Raw genomic sequence first — 15619 nt, 5'->3', positions numbered from 1 at the left:
CGTGAGGGCCCCTCCAAAGACTGTTCCACCTGCACCTGTGCAGGGGCAGACTCAGCCACCTGGAGAGGAGGCAGCATTGCGGGTACTGGTTGAGAGAGGGGTAACAGGTGAGACGTGGGGGCGCTCTGAGTGGCATTCCCACTTCCATGTCCCCTTTCGCCATCATTCCTCCCCTGAGCGAGGGCCCATCACTCCTGCCACTCTGCTGGACGACAGTTTGGAGGACATGTGTGAATCCTTGTAAGGCCAGTGCTAGTGCAGCTGTCTGCTTGTTTAAGGCGGCAGAATGTCGTTCAACTTGAGTCCGAATGGCCGTTGTCAGGGCCTGAATGGACTCATCTGTGAGCCGTGCTTGAAGCTCAATGGAGGCTAGCCCTCTCTCCATCGCAGACATTTCCACACTTACCTGTGACACTATCTCAGAGATGCCCTCACGTCCCTGTGACAGTATCTCAGAGATTCCCTCCCGTGCCACCATTCCACTCATGCAGGAGTTGGACTCCTCCATCCTCTGTGCTATTGTGGAGAGTGCGCGTGGCACCTGTTCCAGCACCTCGCAAATGTGCTGCTGCCCCTCGATCATTCTCCTTTTAAAGATGGTCCACAGGGTTCCGCATCTGTGTTCAGCTAAGCAGAGCCTGGAGAGGAGTGCTCCCACCAACTCAGACTCCCCGCAGCTGCCCCTGCTGCCAGTGTCTGCTCGTGCTCACGTGTGTGGTAACTCACCAGGTGCCAACTCAACTAACTGAGAACTAGGACCCACCGAGGTGTGAGTATCTGCACTGGTGGATGGCTCACTAAGATGCACCCTCAGAGGCTGGCAGGTTCTCTGAGGAATCACCCTCTCCCGTCACAGCGGTCACTGAAGGCCCTGTAAAAGAACAGAAGGCAATATTAAGCATCATCACTGATGTGTCATGTTGCGGTGAGCATACTGAGGTGCTGAAGGTGGCAAGGCATGTTAACATCAATTTATACTGTGTGTGCTGAATGTTAATGTTGTGTCACCAGACGTTTGTCGGGTGCCAGTCTCAGTGTCCCTGACGGACAGGCACTTGAGGGCTCGGCTGAGCTCCAGTACCTCCTGCTCCGCATCTGTGAGGACGACAATTTGTTGCAGCCCCCCTCCGGTCCTCGCCCTCTCCCGTGCATTCTGAGCTTTCTTCTCCTAGAAGGGGAGAAAGAACAGACGTGTGAGTGAGTGATGGTGGCGTGGCTAATTGATGAATGCATTGGTTTGGGTGAGGCTGACTGTGAAAGAGGTGCATCAGAGGGTGAGTATCAGACAGAGATATCACATTGGATCAGGACTGGGGTGAGTGGTAGTGGTGGGGTGAGTAATGGGGAGGTGAGGAAGTGCTGAGGAGGTGTAGATAAGTTGAGGGTGAGGAAGTTAAGTAGGTGTGAGGAGTGATGTGATAGAGTAGTGTTGGCAGTGCAGAATGAGTTGGGGGGGTGAGGGCAGTGATGTGGAAGATGGACTGTAGGAGAATCAGTAAGTGTACTCACTTTTACTGACCTAGTTAGGTCATTGAAGCGCTTCCTGCACTGGATCCAGGTGCAGGAGATGTTGCTGCTGCTGGTGACCTCCTCTGCCACATCGAGCCAGGCCTTCTTGATGGCAGAGACAGGCCACTTCCTCCCGTCCACCGGGTAGAACACATCCCTCCTCCTCCTCACCCCATCCAGTAGCACCTGGAGTGAGGCATTGTTGAATCTAGGAGCAGCCTTGCCCGTGTGCTGCTCCATTGTGCTCTGTGGGTGTTAGTTCCAGGAAAAGCCATTGGAGCAATGGCCCTTTAAATAGAGCTCCTCCTGCTGACAGCCTGTGATGCGGGTGAGCAGTCCACCCGCTGCGCAGCTTTCGGACGGCAAACCCGGAAGCCACGTTAAATGACACCAATTGAGTCGCGATCGTGCGGGAAATGGACAATTTTTATTGGTCGGGTTACCCACGTGCCCATTCACCCCCCCCCCCACCCCCCCCCCCCCCCCCCGCTGCCATCCCACCTCCACTCCAATGTTGGGGCCTAAGGTTTTGTCCAACGCCCATAGTATGAAGTGTGGCAGGAGTTCTGCATTTCAGTTATCCAAAGCTGTGCCTGAAATGGAAAAACTCTGTCACCAGGCGAAACGAGGCAGGAAGTAGTTGCATCATTCAAATTGCTACCCCTTGATTGGAACATTGCGAGTTGGAGCTGAATCAGCCAGCGCTACTTTCTTATCGATGCAACTTGTTTGAATGTGGCAGGCTGAGTTTCACAGGAAGCCTTTACCCACCAGTGAGAGAGTGACACAGAGACCTGATGTTTCCTATGACACGAAGCCCATCAAATTCAAACAGGTGAACCCAGTGACATAAATAAGATTAGCGCTGGATTCTCAGTCTCGAGCTGGCTATTCTATCCTGACTGGGAGAGGAGTGAGGCAGGCTGTTGCTGGAGAGAAATATGGGAGTTAATACAGAATTTATATCAGTGGGTCCAGTATTTTTTAGCTGACGGGTGCATATTCACACATTTCATGAACTCGTTGCATACCCTGACAATAGGGCAGGAGGAATGCATCGATACATGTGGCATGACTGTGCTCACATGGAGCAGACTGCGCCGGGAGCTGAGACAACTTGTTTGGGTATGGGTTCGGGAGGTTAGTTAAGTCAGGAGATAAAGGTAGGGCACCATTTAAAGACAAAGGTACTTGCAGCAGCCTGGGACAGCAGGAGACTGGTTAATGAATGGGTTTGGGCCAGAAGCAGAAAGCCTAGCTGGGGAGGGGGAGTTCTCCCCAGTGTCCTGGCCAATATTTATCCCGCAACCAACACCTAAAAAAACACATTATCTGGCCATTATCACTTTGCTATTTGTGGGCCCTTGCTGTGTGAAAATTGGCTGCCGGCTTTCCTACTCAGAGGGTTGTGAACCTTTGGAATTCTCTACCACAGGAGGCTGTGGAGGCCAAGTCACTGAATATATTTAAGAAGGAGATAGATAGACTTCTGGACACAAAAGGCATCAAGGGGTATGGGGAGAGAGCGGGAATATGGTATTGAGATAGAGGATCAGCCATGATCATATTGAATGGCAGAGCAGGCCCAAAGGGCCGAATGGCCTACTCCTTCTCCTATTTTCTATGTTTCTACATTACAACAGTGACTACACTTCAAAAGAACTTGATTGGCTGTAAAACACCTTGGGACGTCCTGAGGTCATGAAAGGCGCTATATAAATGCAAGTCGTACTTTTTCTTTCTAATGTATTAACGTCTTGATATCTGTGAGCCATTCACATGACTCGACATGTTGAAATGCTGCTGTACAACCATTCTGAGCCTCACTCTGTACCAGACCACTCTCCTCCAAGTTTCTTGGTTAGTTTACATTTTTAAACATCAAATGTAATGCAAGAAAACTGCAGCATTTGGGTTCATGTTTTGCCTATGTCCTTTTTAATTCAGTTTCCCTGTAGGTTATTCAAAAGACTTTTCATTTGTCTTATCCACTGAAGTCACGTTATGGGGGAAAAACAACTGATATTCATAAACTGGAATCACACAAACACAAGACCGTTCCTGGGCATCAGTTTTACTCCCACACATGTATCACGTGCCATGTATCGTGTTCTGGGCTCACCCCTCCTAATACCTCCTTTGGCCCGCCTTCCATTTTTGTCTTATTGTTCTGTGAAGCACTTTGGGACATTTTTCTACATCAAAGGCGCCATATAACTGAAAAGCAAAAGAAAGACGTGCATTTATACAGCACCTTTCACATTATCAGCACATCCCAAAGCACTATACAGCCAAGAAGATACTTTTTGAAGTGTAGTCACTGTTGGGACCTTTTTCCTTTAAGGCATTTGACTGTAACTTGATTTTTAGAAGCACTGTTTTGACGTAGTTATGAGAAGGCTTTCCCCGTCTCGCAGCCACCATTCTGCCAAGGAATCTAATCCTGTTGACCGCTCTGCAAGGAGGCAAAGTGAGGTAGTTAAACCCTCTCAGCATTGGATTATACAAATATATGAATTGAAAAAAAATGAAAATGTGTCAGTCAACATCTGATAAAAGAAAAGTTAACATTTTGCACATTTGCCCTTCATCAGAACTTTGATATTAAATATTATCATTATTACTATTTGTGTGCATCAAACTCCAGTGTTGTGCATTGTCAGGTCATTATTTGCCAGTATTTTGCAACTGTTAAATGATTTTTTAAGTTTTACATGTACAGTCCCCACCTCTTATAGCGGGCGTGTTCTTGCGCCCACGATTTACCCGCTATCCGCGATTGTCGGTATAATGAGGTAGCACTGTAATTCTGTTTTTGCTGAGTGACCAATCTGAATGAATCAAAGATTAGTTTTATCAATTCCGTTTACAATATTCGAAAAGTCATTTGGAACAATATTCAGAGACTTTTATGCTTTCTCAAAGGTAATAACCACATCTGTTCGTTGGCCAACGACTGCTCAGACTAACCATCATGCACGTGCGTGCGTACACACACAGTTTGTCTGCGACCTGCAGTACAAGGGCTGCAGTTATGGGATGGCCGGTGACTAGGTCCGCTGGCGCGATCCTATTACAGATGTTTGGAACCATTTGATGCTCAGTGACACCACCTCCTTTTGAGTTTAATTGAAATATAGTTAATGATCAGGGTGGAAAAGGAAGATAACAATTCATTAAATTGCGATCCTTAAACAGCAGTTTCTGCCCAAAATAAATGGAGCACTTATGACCCTGTAACTGGCAACTTTGAAATTGACGTTAATGCAAATGGCTAATGATTATCGCTTTTTGGCCAATCTAAGCAACTGTCTGTTTTAAATGTTAGATGTTTTAAGTGGCGAGAACCGTACTAATTAAATGGGTACAGTTGGGATTTGAATCCTGAATTTTGCAGTCTATTCTTAATTCAAATTATCTGCTTCATTTTTTTGCACTTAATTCCCATTTTGCCACGTAACTCGTTGCGTAATTTGAATTGCTGGATTTTTTTAGCACAAAAATGACTGAATTACCAGGAGTAGAGTGTATTTCACTTCTGAAAATCCATGGATAATTCTTGTTATACAGTCTTCCCATTTGTGAAACTCCTTGTATTTCCATTGCTCGTGATACATATATGTTAGAAAGCAGTAACCATGCAAAGGAGTGAATTGAAGTCCTGAGCTGTGAACATGAAGCCTGGGTGGTTTCAATCAGGAGATGTGATATGCCCTGTTCTGTTCTGTAAAATAATAAACAAGTCAGCTGTCTGTCCCGTGCAGCGCCTGAAGGTGGGATTTGACAGTCGTCCAAAAATCGGACAATGTCTGACTGCTGGGGACTGCCTGCAGTGGGTATGACCCTCTCCAGAAACTGCCTTATGCACAGCTGAGATTACCAACCCAGCATGTGGTGAATGCTGGGCATGAACCCACTCCATTTCACAAAATACTGCAGTACACCCAAGTGGCTCAAGTTAGGAAAAGGGAATTAGTTAAAGGACCACCTTTCAGAAAACCATATCAACGACTGATTGAATCTCAGGACTGATGCAAATAAAAGCAATGTGTCCCATGCAGACAATATATTATTCTGGTGGTGGTAAACATGTTGAATGTATCATAATATTGCTAGTTTTTTAAACCTATTCCCACAGCAGTGATGACCTACTTCTTTACTTGGCAGATTTTATCGTGAAGTGCATTGGGGAAGAAGCGAAGTACGAGGGGATTAGACTGCTGTTTGAAGGGCTGCAGCAGCCAGTGCTGAACAAACAGGTCTGTCCACTGCTTTAGGGTAATGTCTCAAGTTACTTCATGCATTGAACATGTGATTCTGATTATCCAATTGGCCGTCGAACAACATAAGGAGGGCACTAGAGCTAAACATGCAAAATGTTTCTTCGGTTTATGTATTTTTTGTGCTGAATCGTGAGAAATTATCAATGCTGAATTTGCCTTTTGGATACCCAGTGTCAGCATCAAATTACCTCCCTTGTCAAGTATAGCGTGGTCAGTTCCACAGTAAAGTTCCCTCCACTCTGCTTTTTTTTAATTCATTCATGGGATGTGAGCGTCATTGGCAAAGCCAGCATTTATTGCCCATCCCTAATTGCCCTTGAGAAGGTGGTGGTGAGCCGCCTTCTTGAACTGCTGCAGTCCGTGTGGTGAAGGTTCTCCCACAGTGCTGTTAGGTAGGGAGTTCCAGGATTTTGACCCAGCGACAATAAAGGAACGGCGCTATATTTCCAAGTCGGGATGGTGTGTGACTTGGAGGGGAACGTGCAGGTGTTGGTGTTCCCATGCGTCTGCTGCCCTTGTCCTTCTAGGTGGTAGACACTGCAGGTTTGGAAGCCTTGGCGAGTTGCTGCAGTGCATCCTGTAGATGGTACACATTGCAGCCCCGATGCACCGGTGGTGGAGGGAGTGAATATTTAAGGTGGTGGATGGGGTGCCAATCAAGCGGGCTGCTTTGTCCTGGGTGGTGCCGAGCTTCTTGAGTGTTGTTGGAGCTTCGCTCATCCAGGTAAGTGGAGAGTATTCCATCACACTCCTGACTTGTGCTTTGTAGATGGTGGAAAGGCTTTGGGGAGTCAGGAGATGAGTCATGCGCCGCAGAATACCCAGCCTCTGACCTGCACTTGTAGCCATAGTATTTATGTGGCTGGTCCAGTTAAGTTTCTGGTCAATGGTGATCCACAGGATGTTGATGGCGGGCGATTCGGCAGTGGTAATGCCGTTGAATGTCAAGGTGGGGTGGTTGGACTCTCTCTTGTTGGAGATAGTCGTTGCCTGGCACTTGTCTGGCGCAAATGTTACTTGCCACTTATGAGCCCAAGCCTGGATGTTGTCCAGGTCTTGCTGCATGTGGGCACTGACTGCTTCATTATCTGAGGCATTGCGAATGGAACTGAACACTGTGCAATCATCAGTGAACATCCCCATTTCTGACTTTATGATGAAGGGAAGATCATTGATGAAGCAGCTGAAGATGGTTGGGCTGAGGAACTCCTGCAGTGATGTCCTGGGGCTGAGATGATTGGCCTCCAACAACCGCTACCATCTTCCTTTGTGCTCGGTCTGACTCCAAGCACTGGAGAGTTTTCCCCCTGATTCCCATTGACTTCAGTTTTACTCGGGCTCCTTGATACCACACTCGGTCAAATGCTGCTTTGATGTCAAGGGCAGTCACTCACACCTCATCTCTGGAATTCAGCTCTTTTGTCCATGTTTAGACCAAGGCTGTAATGAGGTCTGGAGCCGAGTGGTCCTGGCGGAAACCAAACTGAGCATCGGTGAGCAGGTTATTGGTGAATAAGCACCCCTTGTTAGCACTGTCAACGACACCTTCCATCACTTTGCTGATGATTGAGAGTAGACTGATGGGGCAGTAATTGGCCGGATAGGATTTGTCCTGCTTTTTGTAGACAGGACATACCATTTTGTCGGGTAAGTGCCAGTGTTGTAGCTGTACTGGAACAGTTTGGCTAGAGTTGCTGCGAGGTCTGGAGCACAAGTCTTCAGCACTACAGCCGGGATGTTGTCGGGGCCCATAGCCTTTGCTTTATCTAGTGCACTCAGCCATTTCTTGATATCATGTGGAATGAATCAAATTAGCTGAAGACTGGCTTCTGTGATGGTGGGGATTTCGGGAGGAGGCTGAGAAGGATCATCCAGTCGGTACTTCTGGATGAAGATGGTTGCAAACGATGTTTATAATAGCTGAATAAGCGTGTCCACTTCCAAAGCTGCTATGCTTAGGGCTCTTCTGGGCAGCACTGTAGATATAAAGCTGGTTGGTGCTGAGTTAGGGACAGTTTCATGCTGTGGACAAGCTTTCAGCAGACACTGAGCTGAGACTGTCCAAACTTGTTTTACAAAGGATCCATATGGATGTTGGAGATCACTCCATAAGCTAATTGTGTGAATAGCTTTGTGATGAAGATGTTGTATAATTGCATGTCTGTCTGTCAGTCTAGTATTCAGAACATTTTCAGTAGCTGGGTGACAAAGAATAAAACACTTTTCTCTCCGATGTGTTCATGTATGTGGCAGCCAAGTGCTTCTGAATAAAAGTGAAAAGTGCTAAAATACCTTATAAGTATAAAATATTCCCCAATAAATTCAGTCCAAAAAACTTCACAACTCATCTGTATGAAAAATTTTGCATGTGTGAACATTTCTGTCTACAAAACCGTATTTTTTTTCATGTTTTTGTCATACTTTTGTGTCAACTTTTCTCAAGTTCCTATGGTTATGTTTCTAATGGACATTGTATGTAAATTTGTCACTCTTTAATTACATTGATTCCACCATTTGGTGACACTGTGGCACCTCAGTTTACCATCTCCCAGCTCCTCACTGCAGAGAAACTCCTATGTTGCATCCAACTCTATTTCTCTGTTTCCCAAATTGCCATTAAACTATAAATAATCTGAACAATAAGGACAGAAAGTATGATTTTAAAAATGGGACTGAATAATGTCTAATTATCCCCCACTCATGGAGTTTTACCTCCATGCTGACACTTTGGTGCAAAAGGTGGACCAACCAATAACACTGCATGTTACTTCGTCAAAATTTCAACTCAACACCACTGTGATATTTTGTTAGATCTTTACTGAGCTCCAGTAGCTTAGAAGCATATTAGAAGCATACTGCATAGTTTTCATACTGTAGCAGAAATGTTGTTACTGTACATGGCTAAAAATATTTCCATAAGCAATGATATTTATCAGTAGTGTTCAACAGAGCATTAAAAGTTAACGCTTGAGATGTATTATGCTTGTCGAAGGATTTTTATCTTCAACAATAATCATGAACTGTGTTGGTATTGACCATTATAGATAGTCCTCATACCAGTTCTGCAGATTTACCCTTTGTTATGTTTGCCTGGGGTTTTTTTTGCACGAGATGCGTGGGACAGGAAAGAATATTGTATTTGGAAGTTTGTTATAGTGGCGCCTAGACCAAAAATGTAGATTAAGTAACTATTGGCTAGTGTTTGCCAAACCAGGCCCCCTTTTCAAACTGTGTCCACTCTGGTAAATCCTTTGAGTTTTCACATACCTACACTGTGTGTGAAACAAATGGGTAACAATATCTCCACTTCAGCATTTGGTCATTTCTGATCACTCTCTCTGTGTAGCTCTTTATCCTGTCTCTCTGCTGTCTATTACATGTTCTCTTTCTAACATGGGAAGAGAAGATTGTCTCTCATTGTTGATTGGCTTGTTAGTCCAAAAGCAGATTGAGGCATTTAACCCCCAAGAACGGATCGCAAATGTACCCCAGCTCCAATGTGCCCACTTCCGGGTTTGGATGCGTGCGGGGAACGTACTCGCTGAGTTCGCATTCCCAATCAGTGCCGGTGGATGGGTCGTTAGGGGAGCAATTAACATCATTAGGAGACATCAATAAGCTTTTTAATTGAATTTAACCCAACTTAACTTATAACTTCTCCAGCATGGGTTTCCCAGGGCTACTGAATCTCGCCAGTAAAAAGGAGGTGAGAAAGGCCAGATGCATGAGGTAAGTGCCTTTATTGCACTGCTCGTGGGCCAGGAGGAGCAGGAATGTTTCCTCGAGGCCTGGCAAGCTTACCTGCCACGAACAAACCACCACGATTGGCTGCCCACAACCCCCCCCCCCCGATGTCCGAGACCCCCCCCCAATATGTCCAAGATCCCTCCCTGCCTCCGATCACCAAATCTTCCACCTCCCCTCGATCACCAAATCTTCTCCCTGCCTATTGCCTCTCCCCCCCCCCCAACTTTCCCACCAATCTTCTCCATGGCCCCCCCCCAACCTAACGACCTCCACGACCCACAATATCTCCCTCCCTCCCTCCTCTCCGATCTCCAGCTGTGGCCTGCTACCACAGACCTTCCTGCATGACAGCCAGCCAGCATGTCAATCTGGTAAAAAGTTAAAAACAGTGGATGTCCAATGGGACTTCGGGGTTCAGGTACATAGATCATTGAAGTGTCATGAACAGGTGCAGAAAATAATCAGTAAGGCTAATGGCATGCTGGCCTTTATATCTAGAGGACTGGAGTACAAGGGCGCAGAAGTTATGCTGCAGCTATACAAAACCCTGGTTAGACCACACCCGGAGTACTGTGAGCAGTTCTGGGCACCGTACCGTCGGAAGGACATATTGACCTTGGAGGGAGTGCAGCGTAGGTTTACTAGAATGATACCCGGACTTCAAGGGTTAAGTTACGAGGAGAGATTACACAAATTGGGGTTGTATTCTCTAGAGTTCAGAAGGTTAAGAGGTGATCTGATCGAAGTTTATAAGATATTAAGGGGGACAGATAGGGTGGATAGAGTGAAACTATTTCCGCTGGTTGGGGATTCTAGGAGTAGGGGGCACAGTCTAAAAATTAGAACCAGACCTTTCAGGAGTGAGATTAGAAAACATTTCTACACACAAAGGATGGTAGAAGTTTGGAACTCACTTCCGCAAACGGCAATTGATACGAGGTCAATTGCTAAATTTAAATCTGAGATAGATATCTCAGATGGTATGGTGGTATGAGAGCGGAATTGATTAAAGTGGACTGGGAAAATAGATTGAAGGGTAAGACGGTACATGAGCAGTGGTGTTCATTTAAGGAGTTATTTTACAACTTTCAAAAAAAAATATTCCACTGAGGAAAAAATGGTGTAAAAGAAATGACAGCCATCCATGGCTAAGTAAAGAAATTAAGGATAGTATTCGACTAAAAACAAGGACATATAAGGTAGCCAAACTTAGTGGGAGGATAGAAGATTGGGAGGTCTTCAAAAGACAGCAAAAAGTAACTAAAGGATTGATTAATAAAGGGAAGATAGATTATGAAAATAAATTAGCAAAAAATATAAAAACAGATAGCAAGTGTTTCTACAGTTATATAAAAAGAAAAAGGGTGGCTAAGGCAAACGTAGAGGATGAGACCGGGAAATTAATGGTGGGAAACATGGAGATGGCAAAAATGCTGAACAAATATTTTGTTTCAGTCTTTACGGTAGAGGACACTAAGAATATCCCAACACTGGACATAAAGGGGGCTCTAGGGGGGGAGGAGCTAAATACGATTAAAATCACTAAGGAATTGGTACTCAGTAAATTAATGGGACTCAAGGCGGATAAATCCCCTGGACCTGATGGCTAACATCCTAGGGTCTTGAGGGAAGTGGCAGTAGGGATTGTGGATGCTTTGGTAATAATTTTCGAAAATTCTCTGGACTCGGCAAAGGTCCCGGCAGATTGGAAAACTGCTAATATAACACCCTTATTTAAAAAGGGTAGTAGGCAGAAGGCTGGAAATTATAGACCAGTTAGCCTAACAGCTGTGGTGGGTAAAATTTTGGAGTCTATTATTAAGGAGACAGTAGCAGAACATTTGGATAAATATAATTTAATAGGACAAAGTCAGCATGGCTTTATGAAGGGAAAGTTATGTCTGACAAATTTGCTTGAGTTCTTTGAGGACATAACGTACAGGGTGGATAAAGGGGAACCAGTGGACGTAGTGTATTTGGACTTCCAGAAGGCATTCGACAAGGTGCCACATAAAAGATTATTGCTCAAGATAAAGAATCACTGGATTGGGGGTAATATTCTGGCATGGGTGGAGGATTGGTTATCTAACAGGAAGCAGAGAGTTGGGATAAATGGTTCATTCTCGGACTGGCAACCAGTAGCCAGTGGTGTTCCACAGGGGTCGGTGCTGGGTCCCCAACTCTCTACAATCTATATTAACGATTTGGAGGAGGGGACCGAGTGTAACATATCAAAGTTTGCAGATGATACAAAGATGGGAGGGAAAGTAGAGAGTGAGGAGGACATAAAAAACCTACAAGGGGATATAGACAGGCTGGGTGAGTGGGCAGAGATTTGGCAGATGCAATACAATATTGGAAAATGTGAGGTTATGCACTTTGGCAGGAAAAATCAGAGAGCAAGTTATTATCTTAATGGCGAGAAGTTGGAAAGTACTGCAGTACAAAGGGATCTGGGGGTCCTAGTGCAAGAAAATCAAAAAGTTAGTATGCAGGTGCAGCAGGTGATCAAGAAGGCCAACGGAATGTTGGCTTTTATTGCTAGGGGGATAGAATATAAAACCAGGGAGGTATTGCTGCAGTTATATAAGGTATTGGTGAGACCGCACCTGGAATACTGCATACAGTTTTGGTGTCCATACTTAAGAAAAGACATACTTGCTCTCGAGGCAGTACAAAGAAGGTTCACTCGATTAATCCCGGGGATGAGGGGGTGGACATATGAGGAGAGGTTGAGTAGATTGGGACTCTACTCATTGGAGTTCAGAAGAATGAGAGGCAATCTTATTGAAACATATAAGATTGTGAAGGGGCTTGATCGGGTGGATGCGGTAAGGATGTTCCCAAGGATGGGTGAAACTAGAACTAGGGGGCATAATCTTAGAATAAGGGGCTGCTCTTTCAAAACTGAGATGAGGAGAAACTTCTTCACTCAGATGGTGGTAGGTCTGTGGAATTTGCTGCCCCAGGAAGCTGTGGAAGTTACATCATTAAATAAATAAAAAAAAACAAAAATCAACAGTTTCCTAGAAGTAAAGGGAATTCGGGGTTACGGGGAGCAGGCAGGAAATTGGACATGAATTTAGATTTGAGGTTAGGATCAGATCAGCCATGATCTTATCAAATGGCGGAGCAGGCACGAGGGACTGAATGGCCTACTCCTGTTCCTATGTTCCTATGTTCCGAGTAAAAAGGAGGTGAGCAGGGCCAGAAGTAAAATTTTTATTCTTCAATTAGGTCGCGATCACAGATTCCAACCCGTCAACTTTACTTCCGGGTTTCGTGTACGATTACCTTTCCCACGCTTCCCTCACCCTCAACCCCGCTCTCATCCCGGCAAAAATCATGCCCACGGTGTGACTTGGAAGCTAAATTTTACCACTTCAACAACAACTTGCATTTATGTCGTGCCTTTAACATAGAAAAAAATGTCCCAGCACAACTCACAGAGGAGTAAGGAAAGAATTGATACCGAGCCAGAGGAGGAGCTATTAGGCGGGGTGACCACAAGCTTGGTGGATTTTAAGGAGGAGAGGGAGGTGAAGGAGTTTAGAGAGGGAATTCCAGAGCGTTGCAGCTGAAGACACAGCCACCAATGGTGGGTGAATGGCAGGTGGTGGGGGGAGATGCACAAGTGGCCAGGGTTAGAGATACAGGAGTGTTCAGTGAGTTGTAGGGCTGGAGGGGGTTGGAGGGGCAGAGGATGGCTAGGAGGATTGGAATATTAGAGTCTGGAGGTGACAAAGGCATGGATGAGGGTTTCAGCAACAGATGTGCTGAGGTATGGCAGAGACGTACATTATGGAGGTGGAAGTCGGCAGTCCTGTCATGGAGAGGATATGGAGTTGGAAACTTGGCTCGGGGTCAAATAGATCACCAAGATTGCAACAGAAAGGTACAGCCAGAGACAGTGGCCAGGGAGAGGGATGGAATTGGTGGTAAGGTTATGGAATTTGTGATGGGGGCCAAAAATGATGGCTTTGATCTTCCCAGCCTTTAAATGAAGGAAATTGAGGTTCATCAAAGACTGGATGTTGCACAAGCAGTCTGACAACACAGGCAGTGGAGGGGTCGAGGCAGATGGTAGAGAGGCAGAGCTGGGTGTCGTCAGCATACATGTGGAAGCTGACTAATTTTTTTTGCCATATTCAGTGAAAAGTTCCTATTTTAAGGGAAATTGGGAAAATGGAACTTTCTTTTAGTTAACGAAATCATGGAAGCAGGCACAGGAATTGGAACATTTGGTGACACTGTGGCACCTCAGTTTATCATCTGCCAGCTCCTCACTGCAGAAAAACTCCTATGTTGCAAACATCTCTATTTCTCTTTCCCAAATTGCCATTAAACTATAAATAATCTGAACAATAAGGTCAGAAAGTATGTTTTTAAAAATGGGACTGAATAATGTCTAATTATCCCCCACTCATGGAGCTTTACCTCCATGGTGACACTTGGACCAACCAATAACACTGCATGTTACTTTGTCAAAATTTCAACTCAACACCACTGTGCTATTTTGTTAGATCTTTACTGAGCTCCAGTAGCTTAGAAGCATATTAGAAGCATACTGCATAGTTTTCATACTGTAGCAGAAATGTTGTTACTGTACATGGCTAAAAATACTGACATAAGCAATGATATTTATCAATAGTGTTCAACAGAGCATTAAAAGTTAACGCTTGAGATGTATTATGCTTGTCGAAGGATTTTTATCTTCAAAAATAATCATGAACTGTGTTGGTATTGACCATTATAGATAGTCCTCGTACCAGTTCTGCAGATTTACCTTTTGTTATGTTTGCCTGGGGGTTTTTTTTGCACGAGATGCGTGGGACAGGAAAGAATATTGTATTTGGAAGTTTGTTATAGTGGCGCCTAGACCAAAAATGTAGGTTAAGCAAATATCGGCTGGTGTTTGCCAAACCAGGCCTCCTTTTCAAACTGTGTCCACTCTGGTAAATCCTTTGAGTTTTCACATACCTACACTGTGTGTGAAACAAATGGGTAACAATATCTCCACTTCAGCATTTGGTCATTTCTGATCACTCTCTCTGTGTAGCTCTTTATCCTGTCTCTCTGCTGTCTATTACATGTTCTCTTTCTAACATGGGAAGAGAAGATTGTCTCTCATTGTTGATTGGCTTGTTAGTCCAAAAGCAGAGTGAGGCATTTAACCCCCAAGAACGGATCGCAAATGTACCCCAGCTCCAATGTGCCCACTTCCGGGTTTGGATGCGTGCGGGGAACGTACTCGCTGAGTTCGCATTCCCAATTAGTGCCGGTGGATGGGTCGTTCGGGGGACAATTAGCATCATTAGGAGACATCAATAAGCTTTTTAATTGAATTTAACCCAACTTAACATTTAACTTCTCCAGCATGGGTTTCCCAGGGCTACTGAATCTCGCCAGTAAAAAGATTAGGTAAGTGCCTTTATTGCACTGCTTGTGGGCCAGGAGGAGCAGGAATGTTTCCTCGAGGCTCGACAAGCTTACCTGCCACGAACAAACTACCGCGATCGGCTGCCCGCCCCCCCCACCACCCCCACCGATAGCCCGAGATCCCCCCTGCCTCCAATCACCAACTCGTCTCCCGAGCCTATCGCCTCTCCACCCCACCCCCCCTCCAATCTTCTCCAATGCCCCTCCCCACCTGATGTCCTCCATGACCCACGATCTCTCCCTCACTCCCTCCCTCCCACCTCTCCAATCCCCGGCTGTGGCCTGCTACCGCGGACCTTCCTGCATGACAGCCAGCCAGCATGTCAATCAGTAAAACGGAGGTGAGCAGGTCCAGAAGTAAAATTTTTATTCTTCAATTAGATCGCAATCACAGATTCCAACTCGGCAACTTTACTTCCGGGTTTCGTGTACGATTACCTTTCCCCCGTCCCCCTCACCCTCAACCCCACTCTTTTCCCGGCAAAAATCATGCCCACGGTGTGACTTGGAAGCTAAATTTTACCACTTCAACAACAACTTGCATTTATATAGTGCCTTTAACATAGAAAAAAATGTCCCAGCACAACTCACAGAGGAGTAAGGAAAGAATGGATACCAAGCCAGAGGAGGAGCTATTAGGC

This window comes from Heptranchias perlo, chromosome 8, assembly GCF_035084215.1.
Source record: "Heptranchias perlo isolate sHepPer1 chromosome 8, sHepPer1.hap1, whole genome shotgun sequence".
Taxonomy (NCBI): Eukaryota; Metazoa; Chordata; class Chondrichthyes; order Hexanchiformes; family Hexanchidae; genus Heptranchias; species Heptranchias perlo.
The sequence above is the reverse complement of the archived record's forward strand: the minus strand, read 5'-3'. Positions refer to the sequence as shown.